The sequence below is a fragment of the Ornithorhynchus anatinus genome, chromosome 9, assembly GCF_004115215.2.
Source record: "Ornithorhynchus anatinus isolate Pmale09 chromosome 9, mOrnAna1.pri.v4, whole genome shotgun sequence".
NCBI lineage: Eukaryota > Metazoa > Chordata > Mammalia > Monotremata > Ornithorhynchidae > Ornithorhynchus > Ornithorhynchus anatinus.
Window position 1 is genome coordinate 13,706,773 of NC_041736.1, and position 23,019 is coordinate 13,729,791.

Sequence of the window (23,019 nt, forward strand, 5' to 3'; positions counted from 1 at the left end):
GAGTCACAAGCCACTAGCCCCACCTTAATAATAATAATGTTGGTATTTGTTAAGTGCTTACTGTGTGCAGAGCACTGTTCTAAGCGCTGGGGTAGACACAGGGGAATCAGGTTGTCCCAGGTGGGGCTCACAGTCTTAATCCCCACTTTACAGATGAGGTCACTGAGGCACAGAGAAGTTAAGTGACTTGCCCACAGTCACACAGCTGACAAGTGGCAGAGCCGGGATTCGAACCCATGACCTCTGACTCCAAAGCCCATGCTCTTTCCACTGAGCCATGCTGCTTCTCCAAAACCTTCAGACACCTTCAGACACCAGGGTTCCCAGTTGATAGCACATGAGTCTGTGTGAGAGAGAGTGTGTCTGTATTCCACTCTACGTATCGTCTCCTCCATCTCCTTGTCCTACCCAGTTCCTGACTCTCTGTTTCTCAGATGGTTTGGGTGGCTTCAGGTCGTAGTGGAGCCCATTGGTTTGGGAAGTCTGTGGGGGACTATAGAGAAGCCTTGAGAATGTTTCCTTGTTTTAAATGTATTTGTTCTAACCTGAGCTAAAAATGGCTTCCCATGAGATGAAGTGTATCTAGATCTCAGTGGTGAATGAGGTCCTTAGCTATGTGTAAATATCTGCTTGTAATGGGAGAGATCACTTAGGCACAGTAAATTTTCTTTGAGTTTTTGTAAGTGGATCATCAGAAAAGCCAGACTTAGTTTTTGGAGTTAAATACAATGAACACTTTTCAGTGATGATTAATATTCCTCTAATGGTAATAGGAAAAAAATAAGAGTCTAGCTCTTCTATGGAAGTACATAGGAATGCCACATCATTAGAGTTTCTCTTATTCAGAAATCATTTGTAAACCGGCAAATTGAGTTCTCTCTACAGTTTGGAGGCATTCTTATTAGGCAAAGTTCATGAATTAAATTTAGATCAAAATATAAATAATTCTAAACTCGATAGACATCGAGGTTGCACCGGCATGGTTTAGTGGATAGAATAAGAACCTGTGTTCTAATCCCTGCTTGGTGACCTTAGGCAAGTCACTTAACTTCTCTGTGCCTCAGTTTTCTCATCTGTAAAATGGTTTTCATCCTACATAGACTGTGAGCCCCATGTGGGACATGGGCTATGCCTGACATGATTCTCTAACAATTATCCCAGTGCTCCGTACACTGATTGGTAAGTAACACTTAACAAATATTATTTAAAAAGGAAAACTGCTCATAGAAACTCTGTGTAAGTAAACTGTGCGTAAAAAGTAAGCCTATTGCTTCCTGAAGGTTTGATTCTGCATTAAGGACATAGCCTCCCTCTTGTTCCAAATGCAATTTTTCTGTTTCCAAATTGTGATCAGGGCCACCAGATTTTGGACAAGAATACAGCCATCTCTCTCCCTCGTGGATCAGAGCAGTACAGAAGTAAATCTACAAAATGGAGACTTCTCTTTGTTTGCCTCCGATCCTTGGAGGGAAGTTAAACTCACCCTTAGGAGACATCATCTAGTCCCTTTCCCAGTCCCCAGGGCATAGTAGATCACGGCCCCGGGAGTCAGAAGGTCATGGGTTCAAATGCTGGCTCTGTCACGAGTCTTCTCTGAGACCCTGGGCAAGTCACTTCACTGTGCCTCAGTTACCCTATCTGTAAAATAGAGATTGACAGCGACTGTGTCCAACCCGATTTGCTGGTATCCACCCCAGTGCTTAGTACATTGCCTGGCATACAGTAAGCGCCTAACAAACATCACAATTATTATTATTATTATTATCTTTTAATGGTAGCTTTTAGTAGGCATGGATTTGATTCTCTTTTCAGAGCCCATTTTGATAGCATGTCAATCATTTGATTTAATTGCATTGATTGAGTGCATGCTTTGTATAGCGCACTGTACTGAGCGCTTGGGAGAATTCAATATAACGAAGTTGGTTAGGCACGTTCCCTGATCACAGTGAGCCTACAATCTGGAGGGATGTGTGTCGTAACAGGGAAATTGCAGCACTTGACTCTCAGCACACTGGTTTACATTTTCAGTTCAATTTAATCATATTTATTGAGCACTTGCCATGTTTAAAGCACTGTATTAAGCGCGTGGGAGAGTACAATAAAATAATAAACAAGCACCTTCCCTGCCCACAATGAGTTTGCATTTTGTTCCTCGACCCCCTGGAAGGGGTATGCAGATAGTTATAGTTCATGCAAGAAAATATTGAGCCTGATTCTATCAGTGCTTCATTACACCCAGGGAGCACGGAAGGAGCATTAAACCTTTCAGAGCTTGCTAGGGAATGGTCTGCGTCGTTACAGTATATAATAATTATGGTATTTGCTAAGCGCTTACTATGTGCCAGGCACTGTACTAAGCACTGGATGCAGCAGTGCAGTAAATGGTTTAGTCCCCTGATGGTCTAAACGAGCTAGTGTTCCAGTGTGCCCCTCTTATATCTGTACTTGGAAGTAACTTTAGCCCTGAAGAGAATCTGACTCATTAACAAGGGATTCTTGACTTTCCTTCATTGTAAAATTCTTCACCCTGTGCAAATGAGTACTGAAGTTAAAGAGTCTCGATGAGTTATTTCCACAATTTAATGTTTTATACAGAGTGTCACTTTCTTTTTGGTATTTGTAAAGTGCTTACTTTGTGCCAAGCACTGTACTAAGCGCTGGACTATATACAAGATAATTGAAGTGAATTGTACATTCCAAGTGCTTAGTACAGTGCTCTGCACACAGTAAGCATTCAATAAATACAGTTGAATGAATGGATAATTGGGTTGGACACAGTCCCTGTCCCATGTGGGGCTCACAGTCTTAATCCCCATTTTACTGATGAGGTAAGTGAGGCACTGAGAAATGACTTGCTGAAGTTGACACAGCAGACAAGTGGTGGCTCAGGAATTAGAACCCAGGTCCTCTGACTCCCAGGCCCGTGCTCTTTCTACTGGGCCACGTTGCCTCTCACTTGTTCGCTGAAGTGTTGATCGTTCCATGAGGGCAAGGATTGTGTCTACCAACTCTACTGTACTCTCACAAGCACATAATACAGTGCTCTCCAGACAGTAAGTACTCAATAAGTACCCCTGATTGGAAAACTACTGTTCCATCAACTATCTCTCTGTCTCTTCCAGTTGACCGGTGAACTTGCCCATTCCTAAAACATGAACCATCATTGTCCCCTCTTTATATTTTAAACAAAGCCAGTGGGATTTCAGTGGCATCTCCAGGGTTTGACTCAATCAGGTAAACCACTGTACTTTTTACAGAATCTCCTGACTTCCATGTCCAGTGTCAAATCTCACCAAACCTGCCTATTGCTACTATGCTTCCTCAGAAGCAAAAGACTGCAGTGTTAGGTCTAAGTAAACGTGCTGTCTTCCGAATAATGATTTGTGGCATTAAGAAAACTTATTAGGTACCAACACCGTACTAACTGTACGAGATAATCGGTTCAGACACAGTCCCGGTTCCACATGGGGCTCTCAGTCCGAGAGAGGAAAGAGAACAAATATTTAATCTCCAGTTTATAGATGAGGAAACCAAGGCAAGTAGAAGTTGTGATGCTTGCAGTTAAAGCAAAAGGAAAGCAGAGGTATCCAGAATCTTCTACCTTCTTGCTCTAATGCGCTGCTCCCTCTTTTTCCTCTCTCCCCTTCAGTAGGTAGTGTTTCACCTGGGCCCGACTTTGCTGAGGTGGAGAGGAGATTAGAACAAACCTAGCTAGCGAATGTTTCAGATAAATGTTGAAATAATTCCCAAAGCTGGTGACCTCAAGGACTGGCATACCCATGGTGTTCGGTTTTCTAATTCTATGAAGTGTGCCAAAATGCATAAATGCACATTCCGGTAGCTTGGGGTGGGGGTAACCGATTCACTCGGCTCCTGGTGGGTAAACACATCACAAAAGCCGGTGGTAGGCAGGTGCATTGATTTGCACCCTGGTTTGCAGTCTGATTTACAGATGTCAGGAATCAAAGGAACACAAAATTGCCTTCTTACCGCTCGGAGGAAGAGCCGAGACACTTGGGTGTAATAATGTAAGACCATTACCGGCGCCGGTGCTATTCCTGACTGAGCTATAAATAGGTTTCCTTCAGTAGTGTAGTGTACTTTGCACATTTCAAAACCACTACATCTATTTAGTTTCCCATTTCTGGGTAACAGAATTTTCTGGTGCTTCTCTGGCACATTTTTAGAATGTTCAAAACTAAGGACCATGGCCAGGTGCCTTTAACCCATCAAAGCTGCTTGTCTTTTAAAAAATCATTTCAAAAGAGATTTAGTTCTCATTTTATTCATTGCTCTAAAATACACAATGCAGTTTAACATGATCGATAGTAATGTCCACTCCTCATTGTTTCCCAACTCCAGGAGCGTCTTGGGAGATTCTAAGAAGAATTCACCGCTACCTCAGATTGTAGTTAACATTTTATTCTAAGTTCTTTCTCCGGAGTTGAGCATAAAGGTTTTCTAGAGTTCGGAAAGTATAATTGTCATTACTATTAAAACAGTGTTGGGTAAAATAGGTTACATAACACCTCTGTCCAAAAACAATGATAACAATGTATCCAGTTTTACCCAACAGTGTTTGAATTGATAGTGGAGTGAAATTTCAGGTTATCTGGAACAGTTTGGGATGAAAGGAGAGATTCCAGAAAACAAAGTTCACTTTTAACCCATCAACATTTGACCAGCGGAGACACATAAGGTTAGGGCCTTTGATTCTCCAGAGTTGGGACCCACAGATTAGCATGGATTATCTGTGCAGTTACTCACACTTGGTATAGTAATTGGCGAGCCCCAATCCAAAAGATCTCAAGGTTTCTGCTGCCACAGAGTCAGAAAACCGGGCTGCTTTATTTAGCATTTCTGCAGTCTTGATGACTGTCAGAATTGGTCATCTTGAGATTTCTGGGTATGCAGAATCTCAATGTAGAATTTTTTTTCCTGAATCCAAGTTGTTTGCTGCCTAATAAGATAGGCTGAACTTTTTATGTTTAGCTTTAACTGATTATTGTAGATCGGGCACAGTTGTCGGCATGAAACCAAAATTTGGCTGGTAATGGGTGAGAAGCCATAAATTTAACAAATCACATCACAGAGGAGAAAGCACTCTCAACGGTAAGTCAATTAGTTACCAATTCTTCAAGAAAATGGGAGCTGTCAGGAAAGCACTAGAAACTCAGTCGAGGCTTTATTCAGTCATTCCCACCCTGCGGGTCAGTGATTGTGTGGTTTTAATGTGGCATCTGGCAAAACTGTCTATCATAACAATTAATGTACGAAGAAGCCCTGAGCTGCTTTAGTGAAAGATGTTTGAACATATGTACCTAGGAAGAGGAGATTTTCTCCCTGAAACGCCTTTCAAGGACAGCAATTTGGATCATCCTTAAGTCTCTTTTCAGTTCTCTGAGGAGCCTTCAGTAAGAGTATGTTGTCTGCCGTAGTCTGAGGAAATGGGTGCTTTCCCAGGATCACCTGCATGAATCCTGGCAGTGACTCTGTATTTTCCCTGAAAGTGGAGGATCCCCAGAACTTACTTAGAATCTCTAACAGCTTCACTTAATATTTGAAAAAGCACTTTAAGCAGCATCTCCAACCACTCCAGAATCAATAGGCTGCCAAGCTCTTGGAGTCACCACCTGGTAAGAGGCTGATGTGTAGAAGGCCCGGTTATGTTTGGTGCCGTCTTTCAGCCGCACATTTATTCAGCGGAGGTGAATTTTAACTATTTTCAAAGACAACTGGGCTTTCTTCTCTTTTGGAAGAAGCTGAAAATGGATGAAGGGAGATAGGAAAATTATGGTCAGTGCTAATTGCATCAAAACCATGATCCCTCGGCCTCTTTCTCCTTTGCTGAAGAAAACCTTTCTTGCACATAACTGTTTACAGTTTTACCACTACAACTTATTGTGTAGCTTGTGGTATTTTTTTTTTAGCCTAGAATAAAGAGTATGGGCCTGGGAAACAGAACTGGGATTAAAACTCAGGTCCTCTGCTAGTCACCTGCTCTGTGAACTTGGGCAAGTCCCTTAACATCTCTGTGCCTCAGTTTCATCATCTGTAAAATGAGCCCGTTGTTGGGCAGGGATTGTCTCTATCTGTTGCTGAATTGTACATTCCAAGTGCTTAGAACAGTGCTCTGCACACAGTAAGCCACTCAATAAATACGATTGAATGAATAAGCATCACATACCTAGTCTTCTTCCTACTTAGACTGTGAGTACCACTTGGGACAGAGACTGTGTCCAACCTGGTTATCTTGCCTCAGGTTTTCATACAGTAGATACATAACAAATATCATTATTAATTACAGTGATGCTTTTGAGTTCTTAACATCTTTGCTGGAGATGTAGTTATGGGCAGCTAGCATTTGTAATAAGTGCTCTTAAATGCAAATGTAGGAAGTTCAATCTATGGGGAATTTTTATTTTTTAAAATTATTCGAGATGTAACAATGTAATAATCAGTGACTGCTTTCTCACTCTGAAAACAGGGTCAGTCTCTTGTACTCGCTCTCTCATTTCCTTGAATTCTTGGCTTTTTCCATTGTCCTCCAAAGCAAATGTTGCTTCCGTTGGTTGCAGGCATTTTAATTATGCAGTGTTGCTTTTCAATAGTCCACTGAAATGAAAATTCAATTAAATTATTGTACAGAAATTACAATAGCTACTTTACGACTTTAGAAATAGACTATATACATTTTTCCAGGCTTTCTCAAATAATTTGATCACCCACTGGGGACAGTGCTTTTTTTCCTCTTAAGCAAATAAGGATATGGTCTGCTTTGAAGAATCTGGGTTTATAGTTTAAGGCAGGCTTCTACGGGGCTACCGAGGGGACACAGCCGAGGAGGAAGGCCACCCTGGGCACTTTGGAAAAAGGGATGGAAAGTGTGCTGCAGATGTCTTTCTACCTCAATCTGTGACCTGCCCCCTCCTGATTCATACCCAAGGCCTTCCTCAAAGTTTCACGGGAGCAGAGAGAGGATAAGGGCAGCTTCCAAGGCCCTGCTAATACATGAGAAAAAATCTTGAAGCCAAGTACTAGGCTGATGGTAGGGTGGGGTTCCTCAGACAGTATGGTCTGTCATCTGGCCTGAATGCTAAGGCCAGTCTGGCTGCAGAGAACAATTACCCATGCCTGGACCACATTTTGCTTCTCTGAGAGCCTCAGAAAAGATGTATTCAGCCCATTTCAGTCAGTCAGTCAGAGGTATCCATCGAATGCTTACTGTGTACAGAGCACTTTACGAAGTTCTGGGGAGAGTCCGGTGCAGTAGAGTTGATGGATAATGATCCCTGCCCTTAAGGAACTTACGACCTAGTGGGGAAGCAGAATTAAAATAAATTACAAAAAATAGCGGAGTATATGGATTGGTACCTAAGTGCTGTAGGGCTGGGGTTGGACTATCAATGTACTTCCTCTTGCGTGATATAAAACAAACCCTGTTTCCTCTCCCACCTTCTGTAGGGATCACTGTACTTTACTGTACTCTCCCATGCACTTAATACAGTGTTCCTCATAATCAGGTGCTCAAATGCTGATTGATTGGGTGGGAGAGAGGTGTGTGTGTGTACGCATATGTATGCGGATTCTTACCCCAAATCAGGTTAAGTGCTGGTTTGGATAATTGGAAATATGGAAACAGGGACCATATCTAGGTTCATCATAAACTCTTGCTGTAACACCGTTAATGAACCTTGGCAACGTATGCCTGGAGCTGCTGGGGAGGGGAGAAGGGGATGCATTTTAAGTAGGGAGTTCCTTGTTTGCCACTTCTGCCCATCGTGGTTAGACTGACTAGCTGAACTAAGCAATGGTTATAATATATGTAGAAAAGCAGTGTGACCTAATGGATAGAGCATGGACCTGGGAGTCAGAAGGACATGGGTTCTAATCCTGGCTCTGCCACGTATCTGCTGTGGAACCTTGGATAAGTCACTTAACCGCTCAGGACCTCAGTTACCTCATCTGTAAAATGGGGATTAAAAGTGTGAACCTCTGTGTCCAACCTGATTAACTTGTATCTACCTCAGTGTTTAAAACAGTGCTTGGCACATAGTAAGTGCTTGACAAGTACCATTATTATTATTGTATAATGCAGAATACATTTTCTAATGGATTATTCTATTTTAAATTATGCCCATGTCTTAATCATTTATCTTGAATTTACCCTAATGCTTAGCACAATACTTTACAAATAGTAATACCATAACTACAATAATAGCATTAACTCAGTTTTTTGGTGTCACTATTACTGCACAAAATCTAAACTCTTTTTTTTTTAGGAAAAATTAAGGAAATATCCACAGATTGAAAACATGGTTTTAGCAGCTTGAAATCTGCTGGGAAAAACTGGAGTTTGTGAAAAGTATAAGGTCAGTATTTCGGAAATCATCTCCTGCAGCTTCCCTGGTGGGCTGAAAACGCCACAAATGGTGTTTTGCAGATGCGTAACTCAGATGATCATGAAGAATCCTTCCATTCTCCATATCGTTCAGCTTGACTCTTCCTTACTCTCTAGAGAGGTGCAAGTTCCTCATCCTCTTAGAGATGGGCAGAGAGGAGGATGAGCTGGATGTGACCTGAAGCCACGTTCTGGCTCCCAAAAGTGATGTCTGGCTCGTCGCCTCCTGGGTTAGTGTAGGAAAAGCCCCTTACACAGATGCCGTGTAGCTGGGAGCAAGGCCTGAACCGGAGAAGCCACCCGACTTCAAGGCCAGTAGACGCCTTTTCATCCATTCATTCATTCAGTCATACTTATTAAGCGCTTACTTTGTGCAGAGCGCCCTACTAAGCATTTGGGAGAGTACAGTATAAAAATAAAACAATAAACAGACACATTCCTAATCCACAGTGAGCCTACAGTATTCAGTATAGACGGCCAGGCCAAGGCTGAATGGCCATGGTTACAGGACCTGCCAAGCTGCTGAAAAATGACCCATTTCCTTGGCAGGGTGGACCGACATGCAAGGAAGTTGTTGAGGGTTATAGGTGCAAGCCTGGTCCGCGGCCTCTTTCTCTGCATGTGGGAGGAATCATGAAGGCGATACATTTATTATCTTTCTTTTTAATTAGTTTTCATTCATCCAGAACGGTGTTATTTTACAGAGTGATAGTGTTTAAGGTGACAATTTATTCTCTTTATGGAATTCAGCTGAATATTAAAATATACCTCCTTTTCTGAAAGAATGCTTGCACCGTAACTTAAAACTACATTTGCTGCGGCTTTATTAGGTTTTTCTTACTGGGCTATCTTTTTTGTCTTACGGTCTGTAAATTGAATTGTTCAGTTTCTTATCCCCCATCACATCACCGTTTCGTTTGATTCTTTCATACCTCCGATTACATCTTTGAACTCTACTTTCCACTTTATGCTATGCTCAAGATTTCCACTTTTCTGGTTCTAAGCCACAAGAAGAGTCATCGACTGTTGGCAGACTTCCTCGCCCCGCTCTCCCGCCAACCCCACCTTGGTCATAAGCCTTGGGGATAGGGCGTAGGGAGCTATTTGTGTATCTGATATGTCTCAGAACAGAAAGGTTCTTGGCTTCGACAACAAATAGGTGTTTTCCAAGAAGCCCTTGTAACTCGAGAGTTGGAAAGAGCAGAGAAAAATTACTGCTCCCTGTTATGTACAAGAACAATTACTTCTTGCTTTAAAAAAGAGTTTCACATGGAAGGCTATACATGCTTGCTTCTGAAGTTTCAGTTAAAAATGGATAGAAGTGCAAGTTAGAAAGGATTTACTAGTGAAAGTAACTGTTAGATTGATCCAACAATAAACAGGCAGAGAATATGTTTGCTGTTGTAAAGTACTCTCCCAAGCGCTTAGCACATAGTCAGCACTCAATAAATACGATTGAATGAATGATCATTACATTGCCTATTTTTCCATTTAAAATTCCCTTATTAAACTGTCAGTATTCCATGCAAGGTGTCTCCATTTCAATTTTGATCATTTTGATAGGTAGCTGCTTTTCTGAGAGCGTGATATTTGAACCAGCTTTTAGTTCCTTTAGGAAAAAACCTCCTGTGCCATAATAGATAATTTTGACTTCAACTGGGAGTTGTGCAGGAAGCTCTGACTAAAGGCTGAAGGTGGATATTATCAGAGGGCTTCATTCTTCTATTCAAGGACTTAATAGTAAAAGCAAAAAATTTTAAAAGATGTTTTTGTTCTTCTGGGATGTTCACGGTGGGGGCGGGGAGGAGATTCTGTCTTCACCATAGCAGGTATTTGATGATTCCCCCGCTGACCTGGAAAGCAAATTCTTGGGGGGTGGGGGGAAAAAAGAATGAAAAGTTTAAAACCCTAAGGAAACCATATGCAAATAATTGCTGGATGATGAAGAGGTTGGCAGAGAGATTGAGGGAATTTTTTTTCCCCAAACAGAATGTGCGCTAAATGGAAAGATCATCTATTTCTATATCAAATTTTCCCTTTGTGCCTATATGGGTAAATTTTTTGTCCAGCTAAGTGCAAAGCTGGGGAATCTGATACCCCCTTTTGAAAAAAGTGACAACTATACAACAACTAGGGGGTGGGGTATTTTGGCTAGTCTGTACGAGTAGAACTGTAGGGGATTTGGGAGCATCATCCGGAATAACTGCTGAGCTGTTCCCTGACAAGGGGAGAAGTCTAGGGAGCCCAGCGAGAAGTGGAACTGCAGCGGCTGGAAAAATCAAGCGAAGCGGCTGTGCTCTCTGCCACTGGGTCCCCAGAGATTATGCTTCAGCAGTCAGTCAATCATATTTATTGAGCGTTTACTGTGTGTAGAGCACTGCGCTAGGTGCTTGGGAGAGTACATTACCACAATCAACAGACACGTTCCATGCCCACAACGAGACAAGTTCCACAATTGGAGGGAGGGGGAAGCAGTGGTTGGGGCCAATTTCTGTTTGCTTCCCATCTGGCTTGTCTTTGCAAACAACTCAGGCCCCGATGATTCTTTTGTATGTGAGATGGGAGGCTCGGGAGGGAGAGGGCAAGACACCTCAGGTAAGAGTAAAGAAGTACATTTCCTAAAGCTTGAAAGAGATGCTGTTTGGAGTCCAACATCGATCTCTTCTTTAATGTGCTAGTTGTGACCTGAAGAACCTCACATCACCAGAAATGGTGGCATTGTAGAATTTAGGCCTTGACAATTGGTGTGGGAACAACCCTTTCCGTCCGACACCTCATTGCTTTTTACCCATCAGACACAAGTTGTTGGGAGAAGGTGCCTTAATTCTTCAACAGTGTCTTAGCCACAGTGCATAGTCAAAACATTCGTTATAGCAGAACTGACTGTACTCAGTTGCCCTGTAGCTGGTGAGAATCTTCCGAAATATGCCCCAAATGCTCCTCATATAAAAGATTTTAAGAATGTTACTACATGGAAATCAGTCTCTGGGTGAAATAATGTGGGAAGTCCGTGTAATATATAAACAGACATTACACTAATAAGGCAGGTATAATACTTAGCCATATAATCTCACTCCTCCTCCTCACCCCATCCCCAAAGCCTCCCACCTCTCTAAAATGTCCAAAACGGCCTTTGAATACTTAATGGCTCGAAGTATTTAGTAATTTACAGTGAGTAGAGGAGTTGGTTTTCTGGTGTCTGTGGAACAAATTAAATGAAACTAAGCAGAAAAGAGATGAGGGTGATTGCCTTAATAATTAACTTTAATAATGATACATAAAATAGTGTCTACAAAAAAAACAAGACATTTTGTATAGTAATCCAAAAGATAGTATAATTTAGAATATACACATAATGCATTATTGGAATATTTAACAGGAATGCTACAAACCTTTAGAATGATCTGTCTTTTTTCGAAGCTTTCTAACAGTTCTTGTGGTACCTGAGAGGGAGCTGCAATTTGTGTCATCTCTTCTTCAGAGACAACACCTACGCCTATCACAAATAAGTTATTCATGAATTAGAAGAGAGATTTGGGGAACATTTCTTGATAGAGAAATTAATTCTTCTTAATCTACCACACATAGTAATTTACATTTGGTATAGGGAAATCTATTAGTTCATCCAGTGATTTGGACCATGGTCTTTTCCCAGAAACGATGGCTTCTTGTGATTTCTCTATTCCAAGTTTATTAGGCTGACTGTATCATGCTGGTGGTTTTGGGGGTCAAATCTCTAGGTCAAGCCCTAAAACTATGTTTGTCAACAGACATGCATATGACATTTTGATACAGAGGATTGAAGTTACAAGTTAATTAGGTCGGACATAGTCCCTGTCCTGCATGGGGCTCACAGTCTAAGAGGGAAGGAGAACAGATATCCCCATTTTACAGTTGAGGAATCCATGGCACAGGACAGTTGTGACTTGCCCAAGGACACACAGCAAGCAATAGGCAGAGCTGGGATTAGAACCCAGGTCCTTCTGACTCTCAAGCCCGTGCTCTTTCTACTAGGCTACACTGCTTCTCAGAGAAGCAGCGTGGCTCAGTGGAAAGAGCCTGGGCTTCGGAGTCAGCGGTCATGGGTTCGACCCCCGGCTCTGCCACTTGGCAGCTGTGTGACTGTGGGCAAGTCACTTAACTTCTCTGTGCCTCAGTGACCTCATCTGTAAAATGGGGATTAACTGTGAGCCTCACGTGGGACAACCTGATTACCCTGTATCTACCCCAGCGCTTAGAACAGTGCTCTGCACATAGTAAGCACTTAACAAATACCAAGATTATTATTATTATTCTCCATTTAAGCCCTTTTTTTCCCCTAGCTCCTTCTCCTTTCTGCATCATCTGTAATGCTTGGATCTGTGACCTCTGGGCATTTGATATTAGCCTCACCCTCCACCCTACAGCACTCAGGTATTATGTATTATAAATTATTTATATTAATGTCTTCCCCTCTAGACTGCAAACTCATTTTGGGCAGGGAACGGCCCTGCCAACTCTGTTGGATTGTACCTGTCCCATGTACTGTACACTAATACAGTGCTGTGCACGTAGTAAGCACTCAGTAAATATCGTTTGATGATAAATCCTTCAAAACTGCCAGTCAGACAATTGTACAGAGAACAAATAGGTACATAACTAAGTCATTAAATTACCAGTGTTTGATGATATTGAGTAAAAGGTTCATAACAGTGTGTGTGTTGGGTAGGTGGAGAAAGCTGACCATCTCCCAGATAGTCACGGAAGGCTTCATGGAAAAGGTAGGCTTTCAGAAGCACCTCTTTTGGTCTTTTGACTCCAGAAAATTTGATGTCATTCAAGCCCCACTAATTTTTCATTCATTTCTTTGTAGCTAATTAAAGTTAGGTTAGTGTTTAAGATATGATTAGGTTCATAGCTTCTGACATGATAAAACGTCAATTTAACAGGTTTTATTATGTTACATTGGTACAAATTAGGCCTGTGGAAGTGAAACAACTGTTACTGTATTCTACTTCATTTCTGAAGAGAAAATAGATGATTGTTTTAGATCCCTTCACAGCTTGGAGATTTAAAAAAAAAAATCCAAAAACCCTAACCAAGAACTAAACCCCCTTTAAAATAGGCATTTAAAAGCGGTGGGGGGGTGGGGGGGGTGGGGGGGAGGGGACTCCATCTTAATTTTACACAGCATTTCATCATGGAAATGTAAAGCTTGCCCTCCAAGAACCCGGTCTCCTAATAAGTCCAAGGTTGTAAGTGTTCTTCTAACCTCTATTTTGAAGAATAATCTTTGGTCTGGATTTTATTTTTGAGGGTTTCATTTCCGTGTGATTAAACCTCTCATGCATTAGGCTGCATGAGAAGAAGAAGTTAAAATTATTGATCTAGGGGACATTGCATACTTCTATATTTAACCATCTAACTGCTAATTATCTTAAACTGACTTGAGAGGATATATAGTTTGCCCAGCATCCACAAACCCCCTCAATTACAAGTCAGTCATGTATTTCCATTAGCTCCCCTTTTATCTATGATTTTATTTTTATTTAGCTTTACCAAGTCTTCTCCAGTACAGACTCTGTGAGGCATACAAGGCAGCATTGTTCTGCTGTACAATCCATTGTCAAATGTACCCAGCCAGCAGCAATTTAATTCCTTTCTTTAGCCTTCCATACCTGGAAATCTAATGAGGTCAGAAAGAGCTTAGCAAACGGATGGAAGGGGCCAAGATGCCTTAATAGGAACATTGTTTGGGGCATGTTGCTACTTGGAGCAAGTTACTGATACAGTGAAGAAGGAGGGCGTAAGCAATCTTGCAGGTGGCCTTCTCCCTTTCTCTCCAACCGCAGGATACCACCGCTGCCATTAGCGAGCACTCTCTTTGAAAATGGAGGGCCGCGTTTTCACTGTTTTTGTTAGCTAAAATAATGGGTTTTTTTCCTGCTTTCAGGGATGTTTTACCAGATGTTTTTATCTTAGCGGGCTGCTACTTGTAGTCAAGGCAATAATGGATTTCCATTTCACTCCCTCCTGTGATTTAGACACACATGAAATACAAAAGTATTAAATTACTCTTAAGCTTAAATGTGAAGGCTTTAGCCTGAGTCATATATCATTTATGAAAGAGAACCTGAAGTATATGAAAATATTTTTGACTGCTTCACGATACCTATTTGGAATCATTTACTATATGGTTTCTAAAAGCAAGGCTTAAACATTCCCAACACAGAGAAATGTTGCCGATGAGAAGTTGTACGTTTGGGAGACGGACCCTGCTTTTGATTATTATTAAAAAACTGAAAGGAGGAAAAAACGGTGAAATGAGGACCTCACGTTTGTTTTTTGTTTTTAATATTTGTGTTATCAAGGGCACTTGTTTTCTCCATTGAAACTAGAGCATGAATTTATTTGAGAAGGTCTCGTGGAGGAGATGTGGTATTAGGGGGCTTGAAGGAGAGCAGAGCTCTGTTGGATTTGAAGCAGGAGAGAGTAGCAGCGTGGTCTAGTGGATAGAGCACGGTCCTGGAAGTCGGAAGAGCCTGGGTTCTAATCCTGGCCCTGCCACTTGTCTGCTGTGACATTGGGCAAGTCACTTAACTTCTCTGTGCCTCGGTTACCTCATCTGTAAAATGGCGATTAAGACCGTGAGCGCCATGTGGGACAGGGACTGTGTCCAACCCGATTAGCTTGTATCTACCCCAACACTTAGAACAGAGCTTGACACATAGTAAGTACTTAACGAATGCCGTCGTCATCATCATCATCAACAGCAGGATGAGTCTGGACAAGGGTCAGCGGTGGGAGAGATGAAAAATACAGTGAGGAAGTTAGCTTGGGAGGAACAAAAAGTGTGAACCAGCATGTGCTGGGGGAAGAGAGTGGAAGAAGTGGGTTAAGTGCCTTAAAACCAATGGATAGAAGTTTTTGCATGTTGCAAGAGGAATGGGTAATTTTTGGAGCACAATGTTTTGGAGGAAAATGATTCAGACATCAGAGTGAAGTACAAACCGGAAAAAGTGAGACCGGAGACAGGAAGCTCAGTGATGAGACTAATGCAGTCTCCAAGCCAGCGTATTGCAAGTGCCTGAACCAGAGTAGTAGCCATTGGATGGAGAAGAAAGGGTGAGCTTTGGAGGAAAAACTCATGGATGTCAAACTGCCATTTTCAGATTACTGTGTCAAAAACTGATCTCAACCTTCTCTCCCAAATCCTCTCCTCCACCTTTTTCAAAACAATTCGCAATCTCCCGTTTCCCTATCCCCGAAGCCACAACCTTGGTAGTATCTCCTACCCCGCCCTCTCTCTCTTTCAACCCCCATATTCAGTCTCTCACCAAGTCCTGTGAGTTTTTCCTCCCTAACATCTCCAGGATTCACCCCTTCCTCTCCATCTAAATATCTATCACTCTGGTCCAGACACTTATCATATCCTGGCTTGATGACTAGCCTCAGTCGCATCACTGAGGCCCCTGCCTCCAGTCTCACCCTTCTCAGGTCCATAGTTACTGGGTGGGAAGAAGAAGAGCTGATCGAAGCGTGAGTAGGAGCAGTCAGAGAGGTAAGAAGAGAACCAGGAGAAAACCAAGGGGTAGGTAGTGTAGCCAGGAAAAGGTAGCCGAGAGGTCGTGGAGGCTTAGCAGTCGGTCGATTAGACTTGGCAAGGAATGGAGTTTCTGTTGATCTTGAAGATGTCTAAGAGGATTGAAGAAGGTGGAAGCTAGATATAGGGTCAAGACAGGGAGTGGGGGAAGGAAAATACGCAGTTCATTCCAGGAGTTTGGATAGAAATGGAAAGAGGGAGATGAGCAAGATCTAAATGGTGCTTTGGGATTTCTAAGAAGGTTTTTTTTTATTATTTTTAGGATAGGGAAAATTTGAGCCTGCTTGAAGGCAGGGGAAAGGACCCATCATAGAGTAAGTGGTTGAAAACGACCACCAAGGAGGAAAGAAGAGTTGGTGCAATTGTTTTAGAAGAGTAGAAAGGATGGTGTCAGAGCCTCAGGCAGAAGGGCTTGAATTTGGAAGCAGACAGGAGATCGCCTCTTAAGAAATGGCTGAGCAAGATGAGAGAGTGGAAGTGGAGTCGATAGGGAGGTTAGAAGGAGACAGGGGGGCTGGCACTTGGTGGTTGTGATTCAGTCTACCAAGTAGTTAGCAGGTAATCAGAGGCAGGAAAGGGGGTGGGGAAACTGGAAGCTTCAGGTGGGAGTCAAAGGTGTGGAATAGTGGTAGGGGAAAATGAACATGTGAGTCAGTGACCAAAGTGCACAGCAGAAGAGAGGGCAGAGTTAAAGCAATTAAGGAAGGACTTTGAGTGACTGAATCGATCAGTATCATTTACCTAGCCCCCATTGAATGCAAAGCAATTATTGCTTGGGGAGAATTCAGTAGAATTAGTAAACATAATAATAATAATGTTGGTATTTGTTAAGCGCTTACTATGTGCAGAGCACTGTTCTAAGCGCTGGGGGTAGACACAGGGGAATCAGGTTGTCCCACGTGGGGCTCACAGTCTTCATCCCCATTTTACAGATGAGGTCACGGAGGCACAGAGAAGTTAAGTGACTCGTCCACAGTCACACAGCTGACAAGTGGCAGAGCTGGGATTCGAACCCATGACCTCTGACTGTAAAGCCCATGCCAAGCCCATGCTCTTTCCACTGAGCCACGCTGCTATCTCCTAATCCCTGCTCCTTAGGAGTTTACAATCTAGTGGAGGAAAGCAGACATATTGCAAAGAAAAATATGAGTGATCAAGCCAAGTATTAAAAGATTAATACTGAGACAAAAAAGCTGCCTCCCGCTCTTAAGAAGCAGGTAAGATTCAATGGTAGGTAGACTTCTTGCCTTGTGAGGACTCTGTATTTGACATCTATAGCTCGAGAGAATAATACATGGTAATTTCCAAACAAGTTTTTTACATCTGTCTTTCTTGGTTAAGTAAACTAAAATTGATTCAGTTGTATTTATTGAGAGCTTACTGTATGCAGAACACTGTATTAAGCGCTTAAATAGTTTAAAGGATTATCGGTAGAGATTTATAATGAGAATACATGTGAACATATTCACGTGAAGAGATAATATATCTTAAATATGAAAACATAAAGCTTGTGTTTGTTAACTTAAAGATGATATGGGGTAGTGACCCTTGTATTATTTTTATCTTCAAGCTTCCACTTTTGTATTTTACTTTCATTCTAGCTACCCACTTTACTTCTTTTCGCATGGAAAGGGTATGACCCTCTAATTCTTGAGAGAATCCTTGCTTAAGCTGTTTCAATCCCCATTATTATGACAGTGACTTGGGAAATGAGTTTTGGAATTTAGATGCCCTGTCTCTGAAAGCTCAAATTTTGTATATGAGAGGACAGATGATATATAGGATGAGGTGGCTGTCATCAACAATAAGATGGTGAATGTGTTAAGATTGCATGTGCTAAAAAATAGAAATTTGTGCCCCAACCTTGGAGAATTTTATGTCTGAGTTGATCTTGATGACATGTTTAGTGCTGTGATGGAAAAAAGTAAAAATCTTCCTGCTTTGAAGATGAGCTAGAAAATAAATTTAGATGTTTTGTAGGTATTTTAGATCGCCATATCTTCCTTAACAAATACTTATTGAGTACGCAATGAGTGGGTAGCGTTAACTAGAGGGATCACCCAAAACGCACCATGCTGTATATAGAGACCAAAATTCTAGTCCTAGATTTTCCACTGATTGAGCCATCCATTTCTGGGCCAGTCACTTCATCTTTCTGTACCTCAGTTTCCCATCTGAATTCACAACAATAATGCTATTTGTCCTTTACTAGCTTTCAGAGATCCTGGGAAGAAAAGCATTGCATAGTACTGCAAATGTGAAAGGCTTTTGAGTACATCAAAGAAATGTATTGTTTAAATTGGGTGTTCTGGAAAGTGAATGGATAGTTTAGATGAGGAATTACAGTCTGATAGATTATTTACTAGTCATTCTTGAGAACACTCCCTATTTCAGAAGATAGCTGTAGTTTGATAAATGACAGAAGAAAGGAAGAAAAAACGACAAAGCAGGCTCTTGCTTATATCCAGAGATATTTTTTTTCCATTTCTCTGGGGAAAGGGTTAGGATAATTTGGGGGGGGATTTAGATTCAGAGCTTTGGAAGAAAGGTTTTTGGAGAGCAAGGGAAGAATATTCACAGGACAGTGCTTGCCATTTATCTGCTGTGTGACCTTAGGCAAGTCAGTTAACTTCTCTGTGCCTCAGTTATCTCATCCTAACTTGGGGGTTAGGACTGTGAGGCCCATGGGGGACATGGACTGTTTCCAACTTGATTGTCTTGTATCTACCCCAGCGTTTAGGATGGTGCCTAGCACATAGTAAGTGCTTAACAAATACGATAAAAAACAACAAACACACAAAAAACCCCTCAGATGAGCAGATGCCCTTAGCAAATGCTTGGTGTGTTTCCAAAAGTGAAAAATATCAGAACACGATATGTTACAATGTATGGTATTCATATTTGTTTTGCAGTGTTTTGATTTTTGTAAATAATGATACAATGTCACTCTCAACTTTGTGTGAGTTATAAGAGTACTGAAAAATAATTATTTTCATAAAAATTAGCAGTTATGAGAAATACCCAGGGTTTGTAAGAAATTAAACTGGGCCAGCTCAGTTTTTATAAATTCTGTTCTGGGTGTCCCTTCCGGCTCCTTTTAGCTTGGCTTGATGCCGCATTGTTTCAGCCAAGGTGGATGCTTTCTCTCTCTCTCCCTCTCCCACCCTTCTTTCTTTCCTCCTCCTCTTCCTTTTTTCTTTCTCATTCTTTTACTCTCCCTATCTTATCCCTTCCCACCCCAGTGAAATGCAGCCTACCTGCTAGCAGCATTCTTTGGATGATTTTATTTTTAATCTTTTTCCTAAGCCACATTCTATTCCCTTCTGTTTTGTTTTCTTGTGGAAATTGTTTCTGCTGGCAAGTGATGTGGGGGGCAGAGATGAGGAGGGGAGGTTGGAGATGACATTGTTTATCAGATGGGATGCTGAAAAACGTTTGGGAATAGATACTTTGTCATCTTTCTGCAAGGCTGATTAACTGGTTAAATGGAACTGTCTAATATTGTGCTAAAACAAATGATAAAGAACTTTGCTGTCCTGACAACCTGGATGGTGAAAAAAAATCTGTAGGAGGCTAAGTCACTGAACTGTATACATTTTGTGGCTTCTGTTAATGAAACAGAAAACTAAAATAAAGGAAAAGGAGCCAAAAGCAATTGACCTGAAACAAGGCCTTTATAAAGCAACATAGAAGTTACAATGCCCTCCAGCTTGACCTGTGACTTATTAATATTCTTGTGGGTGACAGCTGATCATATCGTTGAGCCACGATACTGGCAGATTCCAGCCCACTTTCCTCCTTCATTCTCTTTGCTCTGAAATATATTGAATTTGCTGCTGAACTTGTTTATATTATTTGCTTTAGTGGCTTGACCCAGCAAATTACTCCTTGCCTTTATTGTTAAATTCGGTATACTGTTTTAATTTTAGGCTGAAGCATAGAATTTAGCCTTTCCACTAATGTAGACAGTATTGGACGAGCTAATATCCTCCCTGAGACACAGCCTGTAAGAAAAAAAAACAAAGAAAAAAAACCTTTCAATTAGGAAGAATTGTACATAGTTACGTGAAATACTTTTCTTACTAAAACAACGTGAAAGAAGCCCTTTTTTCCCCATGAGATTTTAAAAATCTGCAATATTGGTGTGGCTAGTATTGGTATGGAGCAAACCTAAGGGCAAGTGGAAACAATTTGTGGAGTACTTGTCCCTTCTACTTGCACTCGTGGGTGTGTCTCGGAATGGACAGAAGTCCACCCAATTGCTGCCTGTGAAGTTTGGCCACCTTGTTTCCCTCCATTACACTTTACCCTTTAGCTGGGACCCTGGAGATGGTTCCCAGCCTTTCAGAGTGGCAGTTGGGTGTGGGAGTATAAAATTTGGAGGTGCCAAAATCCAAAATGTTTGTTCACAATTAGGTATTTTGCTTGATGTTAGGGAATGTCGACATCCAGTTTCCTGGGGCAAATTCAGAGGAGGTGAGAGAGTCCTTGAATATCAAAGTCCTTATCTAAGGACTGATGGTGTCTGAGGTGCCCGAGGCTATACAGCAGCTCTGTTATTAATATAGGGGTTCCATAAACAGCCAGGCACAATAGATGTCAGGGATTAGTCTGAGCAGTGGTTGGACTGGTGATTATTTGAGCTGATTTGACAGTGCTTGACCATTAGATATTAAATCTTAGTAAAAGCAGAGTAACATGTATTCTAATAAATCACTCTAGAATCGGCTCTTACAAGATTTGGACCTTGACAGTCGATCAGTAGTCCCTGTGCAGGTTATAGTGGTGGAGAAAGAGACACGGACCCTACCATCCAGAACCAGCTACTGACATACACAAGCCGTTCACAAAATATATGACTGTTGATAGCAAAGAGTGGAAGGATGAATCAATAAATTCATCTAAGTCAAGAATATGCTTATGTGCTAATTTGTGAAGCATAAGTTTAAGGTAACTGTTGGGTAGATTAAATTTCAGGAAGGTGAGCTTAATCACAAAATGTTTCCTAGAAAAGGTAGGTTTTCAGGAGGGCCGAGCAGATGGGGAAAGCTATGGTCTAATAGATTTGAAGGGCGAGGGAGTTCCAGGTAGGCTGAAGAGTATGAGAAAAGATTTGGAGGCAGGAAACTGGAGAATGAAGCAAGGTGAGGTGGTCGGCTGGGAGGAATGAAGGAGGCAAATTGGATTTTGGTGAAAGAAGAGAACTGATAAGAGGGTGGGAACTGATTGCCTTAGAGCCGATCCATCAATCCTATTTATTGAGCGCATAGTATATGTAGAGCACTGTATTAAGTGCTTGGGAGAGTACAGTATAACAGAGTGGGAAGACACATTCCCTGCCCACAAAAGTGGAAAAACAGGTACAGAAAATTCATTTAGAAACATCACCCGAGAAGGAAAGTGAATGGAAACAGGGAAAGGAAATAAAGATAACAATAATAATTCTAATAATAACTGTGGTGTTTTGTTAAGCGCTTACTGTGTGCCAGGCACTATACTATGGGCTGGGGAAGATACAAGGTTGGATATAGTCCCTGTCCCACATGGGGTTCACAATTTTAATCCAGATCCCCATTTTACAGATGAGGTAGCTGAGGCACAGAGAAGTTAAGTGACTTGCCCAAGGTCACATAGCAGACAAGGGGCAGAGCAAGGATTAGAACCCAGGTGTTTCTGATTCCCAGGGTTGTGCCTTATCCATTAGGCAATAGTCTAACCAGGAGATGGCAAGTGCTTGGACCAGTACGGTGGCCATTGAATAGCGAGAACATAGAGAAACCAGAAAGATGTGGTAAGATTTAGCAGTAGACAATGTAAAAGTTGAAAGATAGGAGAAGCAAGGTACAGAAGATGGTGTTGAGATGGGAAAGTTACTTGGGAGGGAAGATAGTGAATGAATAGAAAGATAGATAAGTGAATAGCAGCATATACAAATCAATACATACCTAACTGCTCTGGGTAGCTAGGAATACATAAATGTTGAGATGGTAGTTGGGAGGTTATGATCAGAGGAGAAGAAAATTAATTGGGGAAAGTGCCTAGGAAGGGGTGGAATTTACCATTTCATTATTGAGAGTTCTTCTCACATTAAACTCCTTTTTCTTATTAGTTGCCTTGATATTTCCCTACTACCTCCCCCCCTTAAATTATTACCACAGAAACATATAAAGGAGATTTGCCAACCTATATTTTTCTGAAGAAAATATTTTGGAGATGTTTGCTTTTGCTTAACAGCCCCAAGTGTTTTCTATCTTCCAGGCCTTATTTTATTAATAGAGATGAGGGATTGTGTAAAGCAGTACAATTCCCCTTGTAATTGCAAATGTTCTTTCCAGTTGTCTGAGCAGTAAAATAGTTACCAAGAGTATAGCAAGGAGCAGAATGTTGGCCTGGGCAGTGGGCAAGGTCTGAGTGGATTCTCCAGCTTCCTGAAATTGGTGCACTGTAAGGAGGGATCTGGGAATGGTCAAGGTTGGGGGGTAGGAAGGGAGGGATGCCAGAAAAGTCATTGCTTTGTCCAACCTGACCCTGAAAAAGGAGGAGTCTGTCTTCACACCTTCACCATCTGGAGAGGATGGGGATATCAGAGTCCTCATCCTTATCACAATAAGTCGTGAGCACGTTTGGTCAGACACAGAGTTTGAAAAAGTTTGAAATTGGTAGCCGGTGGAGCAAATATTTCAACTAAAAAAGTTGACTTGTAAAGATTCAACAAGCATTGAAGATAGAGCCTCACAGTAATGATAGGTTCTTCATAACATTACAATGATTAATTAAGCTTTAATTAAAATAGACTCTAGAAGAGAAAAATGAGCTGTCATGTAAATCAGATCAGCCATTTGAATTCTAGATTGTTTCTATTAATGACAGATATGTGAGCATAATAGTGTCTCGATTTTTAAGTTAGATTTTAACTTTTTTCTAAGGCTAGCTATCCGCTCCCATTAAATTTGAAACATCAATTGATTTCAAATGAGTTATGGGGTTACAGGATCCATTTCGAAAGGTGGAACGAATGCTGGGAGACCACGGCGAC

General features: G+C 41.5%; 1 protein-coding gene across 3 annotated transcripts in view; it reads left to right on the forward strand.

Moving 5' to 3' along the window:
* Positions 1-23,019, forward strand: part of CSRNP3 (cysteine and serine rich nuclear protein 3) — a 126,430-nt gene that overhangs the window by 20,958 nt on the left and 82,453 nt on the right. For all 3 annotated transcript variants that reach the window (XM_039913105.1, XM_039913106.1, XM_039913107.1), the window contains exon 3: positions 8,283-8,372. The gene's annotated coding sequence lies outside the window, so the exon portion shown is untranslated. The remainder of the gene's footprint in view (positions 1-8,282; positions 8,373-23,019) is intronic.